This window comes from Mobula hypostoma, chromosome 18, assembly GCF_963921235.1.
Source record: "Mobula hypostoma chromosome 18, sMobHyp1.1, whole genome shotgun sequence".
Classification (NCBI taxonomy): domain Eukaryota; kingdom Metazoa; phylum Chordata; class Chondrichthyes; order Myliobatiformes; family Myliobatidae; genus Mobula; species Mobula hypostoma.
Window position 1 is genome coordinate 26,728,596 of NC_086114.1, and position 17,484 is coordinate 26,746,079.

The 17,484-nt window shown below is 39.1% G+C and overlaps 1 long non-coding RNA gene across 1 annotated transcript in view; it reads left to right on the forward strand.

Moving 5' to 3' along the window:
- Window positions 1–17,484, forward strand: part of LOC134358177 (uncharacterized) — a 72,265-nt gene that overhangs the window by 52,185 nt on the left and 2,596 nt on the right. Inside the window, exons 4-6 of the long non-coding RNA XR_010020820.1 lie at window positions 8,414–8,507; window positions 15,462–15,494; window positions 16,460–16,659. This is a non-coding gene — a long non-coding RNA (uncharacterized LOC134358177). The remainder of the gene's footprint in view (window positions 1–8,413; window positions 8,508–15,461; window positions 15,495–16,459; window positions 16,660–17,484) is intronic.

The following is a 17,484-nucleotide window of genomic DNA, read 5'->3' on the forward strand; positions in this document are numbered from 1 at the left end:
TTTCGTGAAACTCCTTTGAACCCTCTCCAGTTTCAGCACAACCTTTCTAAGATACAGGACCCAAAATTGCTCACAGTACTCTAAGTGAAGGCTCACCAGTGCTTTATAAAGTTTCAACATTACATCTTTGCTTTTATATTCCAGTCCTCTTGAAATGAATGCTAACGTTGCAAAGGCTCCCTTTATTCCTACTCTTTGCCTCCTGCCAATCAGCCGCAGCTTTCTCCATGCTGGAATCTTTACTGTTATTCCATGGCCTCATAGCTTGTTAAGCAGCTTCATGTGTGGCACTTTGTCAAGGCCTTCTGAAAGTCCAAGTACGCAACATCAACAGATTCTCCTGTGTCTACCCTGCTTGTTGCTTCTTCAAAGAATTCCAACAAATTTGTCAGGCAAGATTTTCCCTGAGGAAACCATGCTGACTACAGCCTGTTTTAGCATGGTGCCTCCAAGTATCCTGAGACCTCATTCTTAGTAATCGACTCCAGCATCTTCCCAACCACTGAGGTCAGACTAACTGGCCTATAGTTTCCCTTCTTCTGCCTCTCTCACATCTTGAAGTGACATTTGCAATTTTACAGTCTACTGGAGTCTTTCCAGAATCTAGTGATTCTTGAAAGGTCATTACTAATGCCTCCACGATCTCTTCAGCCATTTCTTTCAGAACTCTGGGGTGTACACCATTTGTTCCAGATGACATATCGACCTTCAGACTTTTTAGTTTCCCAAGAATCTTCTCTCCAGTAATGTTAAATTTGCACACTTCAGCCCCTGACACATGGAACTTGCACCATACTGCTAGTGTCTTCCGCAGTGAAGACTGATGCAAAATACTTATTTAGTTTGTCCACTATTTTGTTGTCCCCCATTACTACCTCTCCAGCATCATTTTCCAGTGGTCCAATATCTACTCTTGCCTCTCTTGTACACTTTATGTATCTGAAGAAACTTTTGGTATCCTCTTTAGTATTATTTGCTAGCTTACTTTCGTATTCCATTTTTACTTTCTTAATAACTTTTTAAATTTCTTTCTGTTGGTTTTTAAAAGCTTCCCAATCCTCTAACTTCCCACTAAAATTTGCTCAATTATATGCCCTCTCTTTGGCTGTTATGGTAGCTTTGTCTTCTTTTGTTAGCCACTGTTGTGTCATCACACAACTGTGGTATGTAAAAAGATAACGTTGTTAAGATGATTAAAATATTCATGTTACTTGCATTATAACCTACATTTTCTTTCATGTCAGCATTCCAAACCTAGGTTACTAATTAAATGTGAAATGTAGTAGAACAAAGGGAATTGGGTGCACAATATGTGATGGGTTTGCTATGTCAGTTGGACAAGGCATTTTTAAAGGGTTTTTCTACAGCTTTCCAGCCAGAATTGACTACTCAACTAACATTATTAAAGCAGTTGTTATTCTTGTTTGTTATCCTGATTGTGTGACTTTGTCCAGTTTCCCACGTTATAATAGCAACCACATTTCAAAAAAAAACATTTGGGTGGGGGGGTAGTGTTATGTGTCTTAATGAATACAAAATTTTAAGTTTAGACCCCAGCTTTGAGCTTTGAACTATTACAGTGTGGGTTTTGTGATTTTTCTTCCTCAGTTTGTCAGTCTGTGAAGTTTATCAAGGGAATAAGCATCTGTGTGGAAATATCCCTCCTGTTTTTAAATAATTGGGAAAAAGGCAAGTAGAAACATACACATTGTTTAATTTACTCTAGAATCACCATATTTTCAGTGTAGGAGTCATCTGCTCCCCAAACATGATCAGGTTCTCTTTCCATTTAATATCCAAGTTCTCCAATGTAATAAAAACCCACTGCAATTGCAAATCAAAAGTCTATGTTAGAGGAAGAGCTTAAAATGTTTGTCACACACTTCCATTATGAAGATTGCATGGCAGGAGTTGAAAGTCCTGTTATGTTTTGAATATATTTTTTCAAATTGGAACAGTAGTCCTAAAATAGGGAACCAGAGCCTGATTTGCATAACCAAACAGGACAACTTGAAAGTTAAATTCAGTTTAGGTCTCCAGCATTTGACCTCAGGGAGGAGGCTGCCTGATATTCCAGTATGTCTAAGATTCTGAGAGGTATTCACTGATTTAAATTAAGGATAGTTTACTAAATTATAGAAAAGTCCTCTATGCATTCTTGTTGTGGGTTACTCTATAAGAGCCAGTTCTTTTCTCAAACTTTTGTGGGAACATACAGAGAGTTGGTTACTTTCTATTGTTCTTAAAGGCGTGCACACTGGCATCACATCAGTCACATTTAGTTAAGCAAATTGGATTCTTATTTCCTGTTGTAGAATACTCTTTCATTCTAATTGCAGGACTTGAAAGGAAATGGTTAGTGCATACTCTGGGTGTTGAAAGGCCCAACTGAGACAAATTATGGTGCAAAGCGCCAAATTCTTCCTCAGGCAGACACCATGGTGCATTGGTGATTTTCATGCCCATTTTGATTGCACTCTCCGGTCAGATCAGACTGCAACACTTTAGATAAATGAGTTTACTTCTAAACTATTCCCAAGAATGTCTCTTTATCCTGTTTCTCTTTACTTTTTCTTCATGTCAATCAGAATTGCAGAAAAAATTCAGTACCAGTTGTGAGTTATGAACAACTTTTGTGCTCTGTACAATATAAGTTAGCTCAAGGTTGTTCAGCCTTTATTTTTAAACATAGATCTTGGCTGTTCTTTACTGGAGGAAAGTCCAGCAAACACAACTAAGAATGCAGTTCCCAGCCGAAGGGAGATTGTCACTCTGTAGACTTTTTTTAAAAAAGATTTTGACAAATATTGGATCTGAACTCACAATATTTTATCAGTTACATTTGGATGGGATAACTTTCCATTTTTTAGTTTACTTTCAGTTGTCCTAAATGTTTAATTATTATTTTCCAATGTGTTTTTCTACTTCTTAAAAAGTTCAATGTTTGTTTTGTTCAACTATCTTGACCAAAGCAGTCACACACTTAAGAAGAAAAAAATAACCAGCTGTTGTTATTTGAGTTATTTTGTTTATAAATGTTATTTTTAAAATAAGGAGGGTGATCTCATTTTACCAGTATAATAACATAACACTTCCATGGAAATAAAATGGCAAAGAATAAATGTTACTTCCGTTTACGTCATGTATACACAAGAATAGAGTTACAGAGTCTTAGAACACTACTGCACAGACACATTCCCATCAGCCCATCTTGCCTGGGCTGAACCATTGATCTGTCTAGTCCCATTGACCTGCACCCAGACCATGGCCTTCCATACCCAGCTCATTCATGTACCTATCCAAATTTCTCTTAAATATTAAAATTAACCCTGCATCCACTACTTGCACTGGCAGCTCATTTCATACTCTCACCGCCCTCTGAGAGAAGAAGTTTCCCCTCATGTTCCTCTTAAACATTTCACCTTTCACCCTAAACCCATGACCTCTAGTTGTAGTTTCACCCAACCTCAGTGGAAGAAGCCTGCTTGCACTTACAATACTCTAACTAGGCCTGACCATATACAATTTCATCATCACATCCCAACTCCTGCATTTGATGCATTGACTTATGAAGGCCAATGTGCCAAAAGCTTTCTTTATGAACCTGTCTACCTGTGACGCCATTTTCAAGGAATTATGGATCTGTATTCCCTCTGATCTACTGCAATCTTTTGTGCCCTACTGCTCACTCACTGTGTAAGGCCTACCCTGGTTAATCCTCCCAAAGTGCAAAACCTCTCACTTGTCTGCATTAAATTCCATCTGCCATTTCTCCGCCCATTTTCCAGCTGGTTCAGATCCCACTGCAATCTTTGATAGTCTTCCTCGTTGTCCACTACACCCCCAATCTTGGTGAAATCCACAAATTTGTTGATCCAATTTACCAAATTATCATCCAGATTGTTGATATAGATGACCAACAACAATGGACCCAGCATTGATCCCTGTGGCACACCACTAATCTCAGACCTTCAATCAGAGATGCAACAATCTACAACCGCTCTCTGGCTTCTTTCGCATTTTGAATGCCAAGCGACTGAATGTCCTTGAATAACCTTCCATGCAGGACCTTGTCAAAGGGCTTGCTAAAGTCCATGTAGTCACCATTCATTGCCTTGCCTTCATCAACTTTCCTGGTAACTTCCTTGAAAGATCTATAAGATTGGTTGAGCATGAATTACCATGCACAAAGCCATGTTGACTATCCCTAATCATTCCCTGTCTACCCAAACATTTATATATCCAGTGCCTTAGAATACCCTCCAATAACTTTCCCACTACTGATGTTAGGCTCAGTGACCTAAAATTTCCTGTCTTATTCTTAGAGTCTTTCTTAAACAGTGGAGCAACATTAGCTATCTTCCAGTCTTCCAGCACCTCACACGTAGCTAAGATATTTTAGCTATCTCTGCTATGGCCCATGCAATTTCTGCACTTGCCATCCACAGGTTTTGAAGGAAGCCTTGTCAGGCCCTGGGGATCTCTCCGCCCTAATTTGCCTCAAGACAGAAAACACCCCTTCTCTGTAATCTGTATATGGTTCATGACTTCACTGCTGCATTTCCTCACATCTATAGACTTTGTGTCTGTCTCCCGAGTAAATACAAGTGCAAAAATTTCATTTGAGGTCTTCCTCATCTCTTTCGGCTCCATGCGTAGATTATCACTCTGATCTTCCAGAGGACCAATTTTATTCTTTGCTATCCTTTTGTTCTTAGGATTCTCCTTCACCTTGTCTACTAGTCTCCTAGTCACCTTGTCTCCTCAAGTACCTCAAACACGAGGAATTCTGCAGATGCTGGAAATTCAAGCAACACACATCAAAGTTGCTGGTGAATGCAGCAGGCCAGGCAGCATCTCTAGGAAGAGGTACAGTCGACGTTTCAGGCCTAGACCCAGCGTTAGTCCTGACAAAGGGACTCGGCCTGAAACATCGACTGTACCTTTTCCTAGAGATGCTGCCTGGCCTGCTGCGTTCACCAGCGACTTTGATGTGTGTTCCTCAAGTACCTCATTTGTTCCTGCCTGTTATGCATCTCCTCCTTTTTCTTAACCAGGGCCTCAATATCTCTCAAAAACCAAGATTCCATAAACCTATTATCCTTCCATTTTATTCTGTCAGGAAGATACAAGCCTTGCACTCTCAAAATTTCACTTTTGAAGACCTCCCATTTACCAAGCACAACTTTGCTTGAAAACAGCATATCCCAATCCTTTAGTGGCAGATCCTTTGTGATACCATCAAAGTTGGCCTTATTTAGAATCTCATCTCAAGGACCAGACTTATCCTTTTCCATAATTACTTTGAAGCTAATGGTTCTATGATCACTAGATGTGGAATGTTCCCCTACGCGAAATCCTATCACCTGTCCTGTCTTATTCCCTGAAGGAGATCTGGTATTGCACTCTCTCCAGTTGGGACCTCTGTACTCATTATGGAAACTTACCTGAACACGTGACAAACTCTTTCCTATCCAGCCCTTTTACAGTTTGGGAGTCCCAGTCAATATGTGGGAAGTCATAATAATCTGTTATCACAACAGTGTGATCGCTCTACAAATTTGCTCCTCTAAATCCTGTGGACTGTTGGTTGGCCTATAATATAATGCTATTAATGTGGTCATACTTTTCTTATTCCTTAGTACTACCCATAAAGCCATACTGGACGAGCTCTCCAATCTGTTCTAACTGAGCATTGCCGTGGCATTTTCCCGACTAGTAATGCCACCTCTCCCACTTTAATCCCTTCTGCTCTATCATGTCTAAAACAACAGAACCACAGAACATTGAGTTGCCAGTCCTGCCCCTCTGCAACTAAGTCTCACTAAGGATTACAATGTCATAATTGCACATGCTGATCCATGCCCTAAGCTCATCCGCCTTTTCTACAATACTCCTTGCATTGAAATGTACGCAACTCAGAACAGTAGTCCCACCATGCTCAATCTTTTGACTATTGGCCTTTTATTTGGGTTCAACAACATCTTTCTCCACAACCATTCCACTATCTGTTTGGGCACTCTGATTCCCATTCCTCTACATATCTAGATTAACCCTTGAGCCCCCCCCCCCCCCGCAACCCCCCCACAACGCAGCATGAACAAAACATCCCGCTAGGATATTAGTCCCCCTCTAGTTCAAGTGCAAACTGTCTCTTCTGTATGGGTCGCACATTCCCTGGAAGGGAGCCCAATGACCCAAAAACCTGAAGCCCTCCATTCTGCATCAGCTCCTTAGTCACGTGTTAAAATGTATGACTTCCTGTTTCTGGCCTCATGACCATGTCGCACAGGTAGCAATCCTGAGATCTCAGCCCTGGAGATTCTGTCTTTTAACTTAGTACCCAACTCCCTGAACTCACCTTGCAGGACCTCATCACCCATCCCACCTATATCATTGGTGCGAACATGGACCACGAGGCTCTGGCTGACTACTCAACCCTCCTACTTAAGAATGCGCTGGTCTCATTCCAAAGTGCCACTGACCCTGGCATCCAGGTGACAACAAACCACCCAGGAATTTCAATGAATTGCCTTTCACTATAACTTATCTCTTCAACCCACCCCCCTTTTCTCTTCTGAGCCACAGATCCATTCTCAGTGCCAGAGATCTGCTTGCTGTGGCCAAAGCAGCATATTTATTATTGAAGGGAATGAACACAGAGCCTATTCACTTCCCCTACTCTAACAGTCATTCACTACTTCAAACAGTTATAAATCTGTGTGGTAGGAATTTAAATAAGGTATTTTAAAAAATATTACTTGGAAAGTCTTTTCTTTCTTTCTTTTCAAATCTTTTTATTGTATATATAGGAAAAATAACATGAGTACATCAAAGTAACAACACTTACAATGCCTCAAAAAAAACATTATCTTAAAAATTGAAAATAAAATTTTGTGATAACAAAAAAAAAACCTACTGAGCAGAAAAGTGAGAAAAAAAAGAGAACCCATTAGGTGTACAACCCCGGAGCCATGCGTCATACAAAAAGCTTCTAAAAATAAACATCAAACCGCCAGCAAGAAAAGAAAATATACTAAAAAAATTTACAATTAGATTGTGGAAAAATTATATCAATTAACTCAAATGATAATAACGAGCAAATGAGCCCCATCTTTTCTCAAAATCAAATAAAGGTTCAAAGGTTCGACTTCTAATTTTCTCCAAACTAAGACATAGCATCACTTGAGAGAACCATTATGACAAAGTGGGAGCTGATGTATCCTTCCACTTCAATAAAATGGCCCTCCTAGCTATCAATGTAACAAATGTTGGTCAGACACAGAAATATCATGAATATTTTGAGGAACTATTCCAAAAAGCACAGTTAATTTATTAGGTTCTAAATTAATTTTAAGTGCTTTAGAAATTGTTGAGAAAACCGACTTCCAGAACTGTTCCAATATAGAACAAGACCAAAACATATGAGTCAGTGTAGCTATCTCAGTTTTACATCTATCACAATGACTATCAACATTAGGAAAGATTTTAGAAAGTCTCTCCTTTGTCAAATGATAACAATGTACAATTTTAAGTTGAATCCATGAATGGCTAGCACAAATTGAAGAAGAGTTAACCCACTTCAATATCCGCATCCAATCCTCCATCATAAAAGTCAAATTAAGTTCCTTTTCCCAATCCTGTTTAATCTTAGATAAAGGACGCTTATCCTGAACAGCATACTATAATTTCATTCTACTTTATACATGCACAAAGCACATACCAATACAGGATGATCAAAGATGGCGGTGATGAAGAATACAACCAAATAAAAAACACGCATGCTCCGGAACCACCCAATGGGAAAAAACTCTAAACCCACCCACACCCGGAAACCTGAAAAAGGCAAGCGATCTACGATAGAATTCAAAGCTGCTGACTGCTCTGTCTGTGTTTTCTTTCCCTCCCCCCAGTTAGTGAAAAAGTAGAGTGACCTTGTGAAAAAGACAATAAAGTCTTTTCAATGAACACACACCACTGCAACGTTGTTCCTGTTAGGACTCAATGTCTGGAAATACAGCACATGAAAGCATACACTGAAGAAATAGTGGTGGTGGATTCACAATAGGGATCTCGAGAGTGCAATATTTTAGAGTATGCTGCAACTTCGGTTTGGTTTTGGGGTAAGGGAGAAGGTCTGAGGTTGGGCAAAGGTAGAACTGGTGTGGAGGCAGGGAATGGGGCATATTGTGTTTTGAGATAAAGATGCTAAGAGTTGGTTTGGGTCTGGGGATTTGGGGTTGACTGATAAGGTGAAGGTTAATTGCAAACATTAATTGCTAACATTTTTTGTGTAAATGTGTGAATATATCTCAGAGCTTTCTATTGCATTCTTCAATGATCTGTGTAAATCACCAGAGCTTTAATGATTTCTAGGTGAAAAATGTTTATGGGTCTTTGTTCCTGCTCATAGATACAGTACTGAATAGTGACAAGCAAATGCACCAGATACCGTTGTGAGGATACAGTAGGAGAGAATTCCCAGATACATTGCATTCAAGTATTTGGTGAGTATGAGAATGGCACTTGGTTAATAGCTTAATTATTTCACTTGCTGGTTTATTGTGCTTGAATTATAATGGTACTAAAATTTGTACGTTCAAAATGCTCCTTCTCCATTTTAAGAGTTATTAATGAGAAATTTCCAAGAATCGGGGAGATCTTGCAGTTTCATGATGAGGCTTTCAATAAATCTTTGAGCCTTTTCCTGGTAATAATTTTTCATAACTGAGCTCGGAATTGAGTGCCTGTTTCAGGAGTTTGCTGTCAGTTATGCAAACTCCGTGACTGCCCAAGGGAGCCTAAGCAGTCTTCAATGCTGAGAATGTTGCTGTGGAAGAGGGCACCGACACTTACTCCTCCAGTGAATTTCCATGATTTTACAGGGACAGGCAGCACTGTGTGTATCTTCAGTGCCTTGAAAGGCCTGTTGTAGATAATCCAAATCTTAGAAGCATATAGGATAGTCTTTCTGTTTATCACAGCATCATGTTGAACTCATTTACAACAAACTTCCCCTCTGAGTGGAGCTAAGCTTCACAACTAATGGGGAGACAGTTTAACCCTGCAGAGACTCTGCTCCAGAATTAAAGTTACTAAAATCTCCAAAGTTAAGGTGCATTTGTGCATGTATGTGCATGAGCTTTTAGCCATTGCTAATGCCTTCACTGAAGAATGTGAGAAGATGGGCTATACATTCAATATCCTTAAGCTAAGACTGCGCTGCTGAAGAACAACAATGCTTCATTGCAAAGCCTTGGAAAACATGGACTGCATCCCATATATTGGGAGTGATCTCTCAGTAAAGATAGAGATCAGTAAGAAAAATCACTGTAACCTTCAATGCACGAGAACAGATTTTAATCAGTTGAGGAGAAGGGAGTGTGAAGATCAAGATCTCAGATTTTGCATAAAACTTGGTTAATAATCTTTAATAGAATAATTTCTCTCTTTTGTCATAAAATTTCTAATAATCAGCTGGATTAATTGTGAAGGAAAACCTTTTGTAGGAAAGGAGACAATTTTTGTTTAACAACTTTTTCTTGTGATTGCAAGTTCTGTATTTGAAAACTCCTCTGATCTGACTACGATTTATTTGACTTTATTTAAATGGCTGTGGAGGAGGAGGTGGTGCTATCTTCACTGAGATTGAGTCAGCCTAAAGCACACATAGCCAGGTATGGTTAAGAGATTATGGAATCAGGATTCGGATCAACTGTGATCAAATTAAACAGACTCACATAGGTAAATGACTTACTCTTGTTTGAAGTTTCTTGTAGGGTCCCTTTTCCTAAAAGTAAAATTTTAGTGTAATTCCAACTGAAAATGTAGTTTCTTTAAGATGAGTCTTTATGGGCGCACAATGTAGGCTATTTTTAACTCCATAATACAATAAAATAATAAGTTACAGTTATAGCTAGAGGGGAAACAAGTCAATGGGTTACATCTGTTTATTGCAGTGTTAAGGAAAACATCAGTTATATGGAATAATCAGCTCCAGACGTTGTCTGATTATGGAGAGAGGTATTAATTTATCCATCATTTGAAAAATGAGGTAGACTACATTTACCATTTACTATTAGGCACGTCTTTTCTATATTTTATGTTTTCTGTCAAATTTAACAATCTGAAAACACATTTAAAAAATAAAATTTCCTCACTTCTACGTTTAAGCACGTATCAGTTCACCCTTTGCCACTGTCGGGACTTAAAAACCTAACCAGACTGAAGACAGTATTCTGCAACATGTGGAACACTTCTGAGTAGCTTTTGGCACATGTTACTAACAGACTCTCTTGTCTGTCAACCAGCAGAAGTGGTGTAGGTGCAATCTGAAATACTTTCTAGTCTCGACAAAAGATACAGCAAAATCTGTGTGCTACCCTTTACAAAGGCATGGCCCAACATGTCACTTTCTCAAAGTTCCCCCGCTCATGCACACTCCAATTCAACAGCATTAAATATCCTTAGATGTTTCTGATTATATTAGATTTATTTTGAAAAGGGATGTTAGGTTTGAAATTTTAAATGTGCTTATCTTTGGAGTGGCATATTTAACAGAGCTTACTGTACACAATTATACACATCCTTAATGTGCCTAATGATTATTGAAGGAAGTTGAATCATTAATTCCTACTCCTAGTTCTTATTTTGCTTTAGCCTAGATAAGTTTCAATGAGTTGCTCTGTGTAACAAAATAGAAAGTCTTTTGAGTAGCAGGATTATGGTGGAGGATCTTGTAGTGTATTTAATATTTCAGTAATATTTGGGTAATATTGTAAATGTTAAACATTGTTTGTTTACAGAAAACATTATGGGTTCTGTAAGAAGTATGTGAATGGCATATGTCATCACAGCACCAAGTCATAGGTGAACTTCTCATTAAAAAATAGGAAAAAAAATGTAGATAAGTATTCTGGCTCCTGCTTTTTTTGGAGGGAAGGGTTAGTTTCTGGAGTTACAAAATATAACAGATCTCCCTTTTGTAAATTTAAACTATCAAGTAAATTCCATGATCAAAGATTGAAGAAGTAAATGACAATATTATGATTATCATTGAAAGCAACAAATTCTCATGTTTAAATTCCTTTAAAGAAATTATAAACCAACAGCTCCAAAACAAAATACCTTTCAATTACAATTTCCATCTGAAGTGTAATTATTCTACTATATTTTTCACTAGATGCAGAACTAATACAACGCTTAATGCTTTGAAGTTTCAACTATATTTCCTCAATTTGCCTCAAGTTGGACAGATCTACAATCCTACCAATTGTTGCACATTAGACAGGCTTAAATATCTCAACTGTACAACTTCTTCCCTTTATTATGGGATATCAGCGTTGCTAGGCTTTATCTACCTAATTACTCTTGGAAATGTAGTGATCAATTAAGGAAGATCCATTCTGCTGTTTGGATCCAGTGATGATGAAAGAACAGCAATGTATTTCCAAGTCAGAAAAGTATGAGACTTGGAGAGAACCTGCAGTTAGTGGAGTTTGGATGTGTCCTTTAACATTATCTTTCTTGGCACTAGAAGTTCTGGCTTTCAGAGGAATTGTTGAAAAATTGTGGGAAAGTAACAAGAACACTTTGCTGATGGATTCAAGCTGTTTTGGTGGTGTTTGAAATGAACGTTCCATGTTGTGGATGGGATGACAGTCAAATGAATTACCTTGAATGAATACTGGTCGGTTTTTTGGAACTTAGTTGAAACTACACTTACAGTAAAGTATGGAGAGATTTTATATCACACTTGTGTTTTGTAGGTGGGGAAAGTTTTTCTGGTTTTTGGATATGAGTAACACCACAGGATGTAGGTGTCCATTTGGAATTTTATCAGTGATGAACTCCATGAAGTTGACATAATGACATAATGAAGAAACTGAACAGAATTGAACATTGTTTAGTCATCAGTAAGCGTCCCACTTCAGACACCTGACCTGTTGATGAATGGAAGGTTTGTTCTTGAAGCATGTAAACCTGATTGGACCTCGGATACGAGCCTAATGAATTCTGCAATCAAGTTCTAGGTATGACTTGATTGCAGAATTTTTGAAGGCTTTTAGGACACATTTATGCCCACAGTCTTCACTTTTACCAAGGCTCCTTGATATCATCCGTAGGTTTGGCCACAATCAGAGTATTGTTTCCAATTCAGTCACTACATTACAGAATGGTGTGAATACATTCACGAGGATCCGGGGAGATTTATAAGACTGGTTCCTGTGCTGAGGACCACAGCTGCAAGCACAGATTTAAAAGGCTTTAGTTGCTTTGAGAAAAGGCTGAAGGAGATTTGACAAGAGTATACACATGGCGAGTACAGAATGGGTAGTAAAAACTTTCATGTTGGTGGAGAGGTCAGAGACTAGAGGTCACAGGTTTAAGATAAATGTCAAGAGTAATAATGAGATAATTTTTTTAAACATGAGAAATTCTGCAGATGCTGGAAATCCAAAGCAAGACACATACAGTGCTAGGGGAACTCAACAGAGCAGGCAGCATCTATGGAAATGAATAAACAGGTGATGTCATGGCCTGAGACCCTTCTTCAGGTCTGGAAAGGAAGGGGAAAGATGCTAGAATAAAAAGGTGGGAGGGGGGAGGGAAGGGGGCTGGCTAGGAGGTGATGGGTGAAGCCAGGTGGGTAGTAAAGGTAAAAGGCTGGAGAGGAAGGAATCTGAAAGGGGAACAGAGTAGACCATAGGAGAAAGATAAGGAGGAGGGGCACTAGGGGAAGCTGGTAGGCAGGTGAGAGAGGGAAGAGGCCAGAGTGGGAAATAGAAGAAGAGGGGAGGGGGGAGGGAGAATTTTTTTACCGGAAGGGGAGGCTACCTAGATGGAATATAAGGTGCTGATCATCCCTGAGGGTGGCCTCATCATGGCACAAGAGGAGGCCATGGACATGTCAGAACGGGAATGGGAATCAGAATAAAAAGGTTTGGCCACCAGGAAGTAATGGTGCTACCATTTGCATAAGTAGGAGCATATCACAGCAACTCTGATTTTTCTCTGGTATCTTATGAACTGAAACCGGAAAGGCCAATGAAACAGAAGCACATTTTTCTGCTGTAATGTTGAAGAATGGAATAACTCAGGACGTATAGAATCCTGGTGCCGGTTGTGTCTTGCTACTGTAAAAGAGATCACTCAGTTTATGAATATCTTTTAGGTTTGTCATCACAATCAGCCTCTTTGTTAAAGTTAACTTCCTGAATCACAAACAAAAGAAATTACTTTAACATTGGGATGTAGAATTAATACAAATACCGGGGAAAATGCTTCACAATGAAGTAATGGAAATGTAGAGTCTATTTTTTTTCTTGCCCTCACTGACCAATCCTGGAGGATGGCTATTATTAATTTGAAGCTGACCTCAAAATCAAATGAAAATTAAAAATATAACTTTAAAATGTTGCTTTATTCTTTAAAAGATCTCAGCACAATCATAAAATAGCACCTGGTTATTCATTTTCTTTCTCCCTAGACACACAGAGTACCTTGTTAAATGATCTAAATCTGAAACATTCTTATAATGATCTTTTACAGCTTCAGTGGTATTCCCCGCTCTTGCTGTCAGGGGACAAGTGACATCATGTTATTCCAATTAGTATTAATTCTCAAGGCTTCTGTCCACCTGAATCTTGCAGGCATCTCATCTGCCAAAACTGCCTTGCTCAAATTGCAAATCTGTAGGAAATGTAACAACCTAATTTTAAGTTCTAACTCTCTTAAGTTCCTCTGTTAGGTATTTACGGCTGTGAAGTACCTTGTTGTGTTTCTAGGCCAAAGATGCAAAGTGTGATTTATATACAAATCGTTATTTGAATAGGGCAAAACAAACATTTCCTCCCCTGTGCAAGTTATTCGTTATTTACACTGCCTTGCCACTGACTCATGTTTGCATTCTCTGAAAAAGTAAATATTTGAGGATGTGATCTTCTTGGCCTATTTAAAGTAGAATAGAAAATAGATTGCCTCCTGCTGTGAACTGTGCACACAGAATTTTATAGGTTATTTTAAACCTAATGATTACTTCTTGACATTACCTCACCTTTTCCCTCAAAACCTCTATGGCTTCACATGCATATAAAAATACATTAAAACTGAGGTCAAATATACACCCAGAGCACATGCCTAGTTATTTAAAAAAACCTGTCCATGGGATGTGGACATTGCTAGTGAGACCAAAATTTATTAATCATACCTAACTACCACTGAATCGAGCAGCCAGTTAAGGGCGACATTTGGTATCATAAATAGGACCGATAATTTTATCATAACTTATTTCCTTCCCCGAAGGACATTAGTGAACTAAACATGTTTTTAATAAAAAATCAGCATTTTTATGATTATCATTCCTGAGATTAGTGTTTCTTCTGCATTTATTTAAATACGCAAATTTTAATTCCCCAGTTGCGTGTTGGATTTGAATTTGTTTCTGGATTAATCACCCTAAACTTTGACTAGCAAGCTGGTAAATTAACCTATGTATTTCTATATCTGTGTGCGTGTGTGTGTGTATGTGTGTGTGTGTGTGTCTCCTTCTGCTTACATTACGTTGGTATCTTTATGCTTGGTGCTTTTATTTGTTAACATTGGGCTTGACTCATCTTTGCCGTGGTTGTATATAGACGGGGTTAAATTAAACAGAAATCAGAGACTGGCCTACAGCCAGTTAAAACCCAATGTTCTGCAATAAACAGAAAAAACATCTCTGCTGAAGTATTAAAAGATATTAGGGGAGTAGTTCTGGTGTGAATTCACAACCTCTCCTCTTTCATCTGGGCATAAGAGTACATGCCAGGAATCTAAGAGTTGTTATTATGATCGCTTTTAAGAGATGTCCAAGAGGAATCCACTGTGCAGTATACCACTGGAGAGCCATTGTGAAATTCACCACTGGCCTCTATCTCCTCCAAAAGCAGCTTCTTTACTCAGGATGATCAATCTTTAGAATTATCTACCTCAGAATGGGGGCTCAATCACTGCTTATGTTCAAAGAAGAGATCAATAATTAGTGGGTACTAAAAGAACCAAGGGATATGGGGATAGTGTAGGAAAATAGCAACTGAGGTAAAGGCCAACTATGAAGAAGCAGGGGTAGAACCTTGGGTCTATCAAGCTTGGTTTGATATATTTCTCATGGTCTTGAACAAGAAATCATTCAACCATTCTTGTCTTACTATCATCAGACAGGAGATTCTAGACACACACTCAATGTTTTAGGAACAGCTTCTTCCTCTCACCATCAGATTTTTGAACAGATAATCTACCCATGAAAACTACCTCACTATTTAGCTCTCTTATTACACTACTTAATTTTTAATAAAATATATATTTATTGTTATAATTTATAGCACATTTAAGTATTGTACAGTACTGCTGCCCAAAAACAACAAATCTCATGACCTGTCATTGATAATGAATCTGATTCTGATTTTGCTTCTCCATTCTAGAACCAATGACTTCTCATCATTATGTTACAGTGGGTGAGTGACTTCTGCACATTGCACACGGAGACTGAGCTTCGAATCATCTTTGAATTTTATAAAGTAAAGGAAGGAGCAAATAACAAGCTGCTTGCAGAGCTGAACAAGTCAAGCAGGATCTATGGAGGCGAGAGGATAGTCGAGGCTTAGGATCAGGACCATGCAATAGGACGGGAAGTGGCCTGTATTAGGAGGAATGGGGTAGGAGCTGGGGGATGATGGATAGAGCCAGGTGAGGAGGGAGAAAATGGACAAATGGAGACAGATGGGGGAAACAAGAGTGGGAGGGATGGAGTCAGGGGATTATGACTGGTGGGTGGAGAAAGTGTAGGTAAATACAGATCAGGAAAGAGAAAATAGGGGCAGTGGGATCTATGTGTGGGGAGGGAGGGTGGAGATAGAAATAGAGGCTGTGGCTGGAAGGTGATAACTGGAAACAAGTAGCTGAAGTCTGATAAATGGATTAGTAAGTTGTGGACATATTACACTGGTGCCTGAAGAATGGCAACATTTGCGGGCTACCCTCAGCACATCCTCAGACCGTGCTGGTCATTCATGCATATGATGCATTTCACCGTAGGTTTCAGTGTTTCAATGTGAGAAGTAAAATTAATCTTTAAATCTTTAATCTTCAAGTGAATACGGGGATAAGTGGAACCATATAAAGGAGGGATGATAGGCAGATAGAAGCAATTGGGGGAGGAAATAGTAGGCACTGACACTATTGTATGTTTGTATGATAAGTAGGTGAAACCAGTGGCAGAAGAGAGTGAAATTGGGTGTCAAGTGATGGTGATCAGGGAGGGAAGGGGAGCCAGAAGAAGAGAGAAGGGAGTATAGGAATTGTGGGCTATCTAAAGTTGAAAAATATAGAGGGCAATGCATTAAATTTTTGGAAGACAAGTATCCTCCTCCAATCTGTCTCTAGCATTTCAAGTTCAAACCCCTTCACCTCCCTCTCCTAGCATTCAAGGTCTGACCAATGTGGATCACATCCCGTCTCTTAGGAAGGACGGAATAAGGATGGGCATCAAGGATGAAATCCACCACTACCTTCAGTGTGTTATATCCCATTGATCATCCAAGGAAATAGCTCTTCAAAGACCAAGACCTCAAACCTAGCAGCATGCTCCAGCAATAATCCCCATCGTACAAGCAATGTATGGTAAGTCACCAGTGATACATGGTAACCACTCCAAAAATTTAGAGGTGCCACAATTGCTGCATCAATAGAATCTTCCAGATTCTCAACCAGTATAGTTAGGTGTCCATGTCCAATCCCAGCATCAAGTCTCAGCATATACAACATCCCTAAATAGGTACACAGAAAGATAAATCTGGTCCATAGGCTGAGATTCTAAATTGGAGAAAGACAAATTTTGATGGTTTCAGAAATGATCTGGCAAATGTGGATTGGGATAGGCTGTTTCCTGGCAAAGATGTACTTGGAAAGTTGGGGGTCTTCAAAAATGAAATTTTGAGAGTAAAAATCTTGTATGTCCCTGTCAGAGTAAAAGGTAAAGAAAACAAGGGTAGGGATCTTGGGTTTCAAGAGACATTCAGGCCCTGGTTAGGAGGGGAAAAAAAGAGGCGCATAGCAGGTATAGGCAAGTAGGAACAATAAATGTAAGAAAACACTTAAGAGAGAAATCAGGAAGGCTAAAAGAAGGCAAGAAGTTGCTGTAGTGGACAAGCTGAAGGAGAATCCTAAAGGATTCTATAGATATGTTAAGAGCAAAAAGTTTGCAAAGGATATAATTGGTCCTCTGGAAGACCAGAATGGTAACGTATGTGTGGAGCCAAAACAGATGGGGGTGAACTCAAATGAATTCCTTCCATCTATATTTACTCAGGAGATGGATACAGAGTCTATAGAGTGAGGCAAAGTGGCATACTCTTCATGAACCCTGTACAGATTACAGAGGAGGAGGTGTTTGTTATCCTAAGGCAAATCAGGATGGATAAATTCCCAGGCCCTGACAAGGTGTTT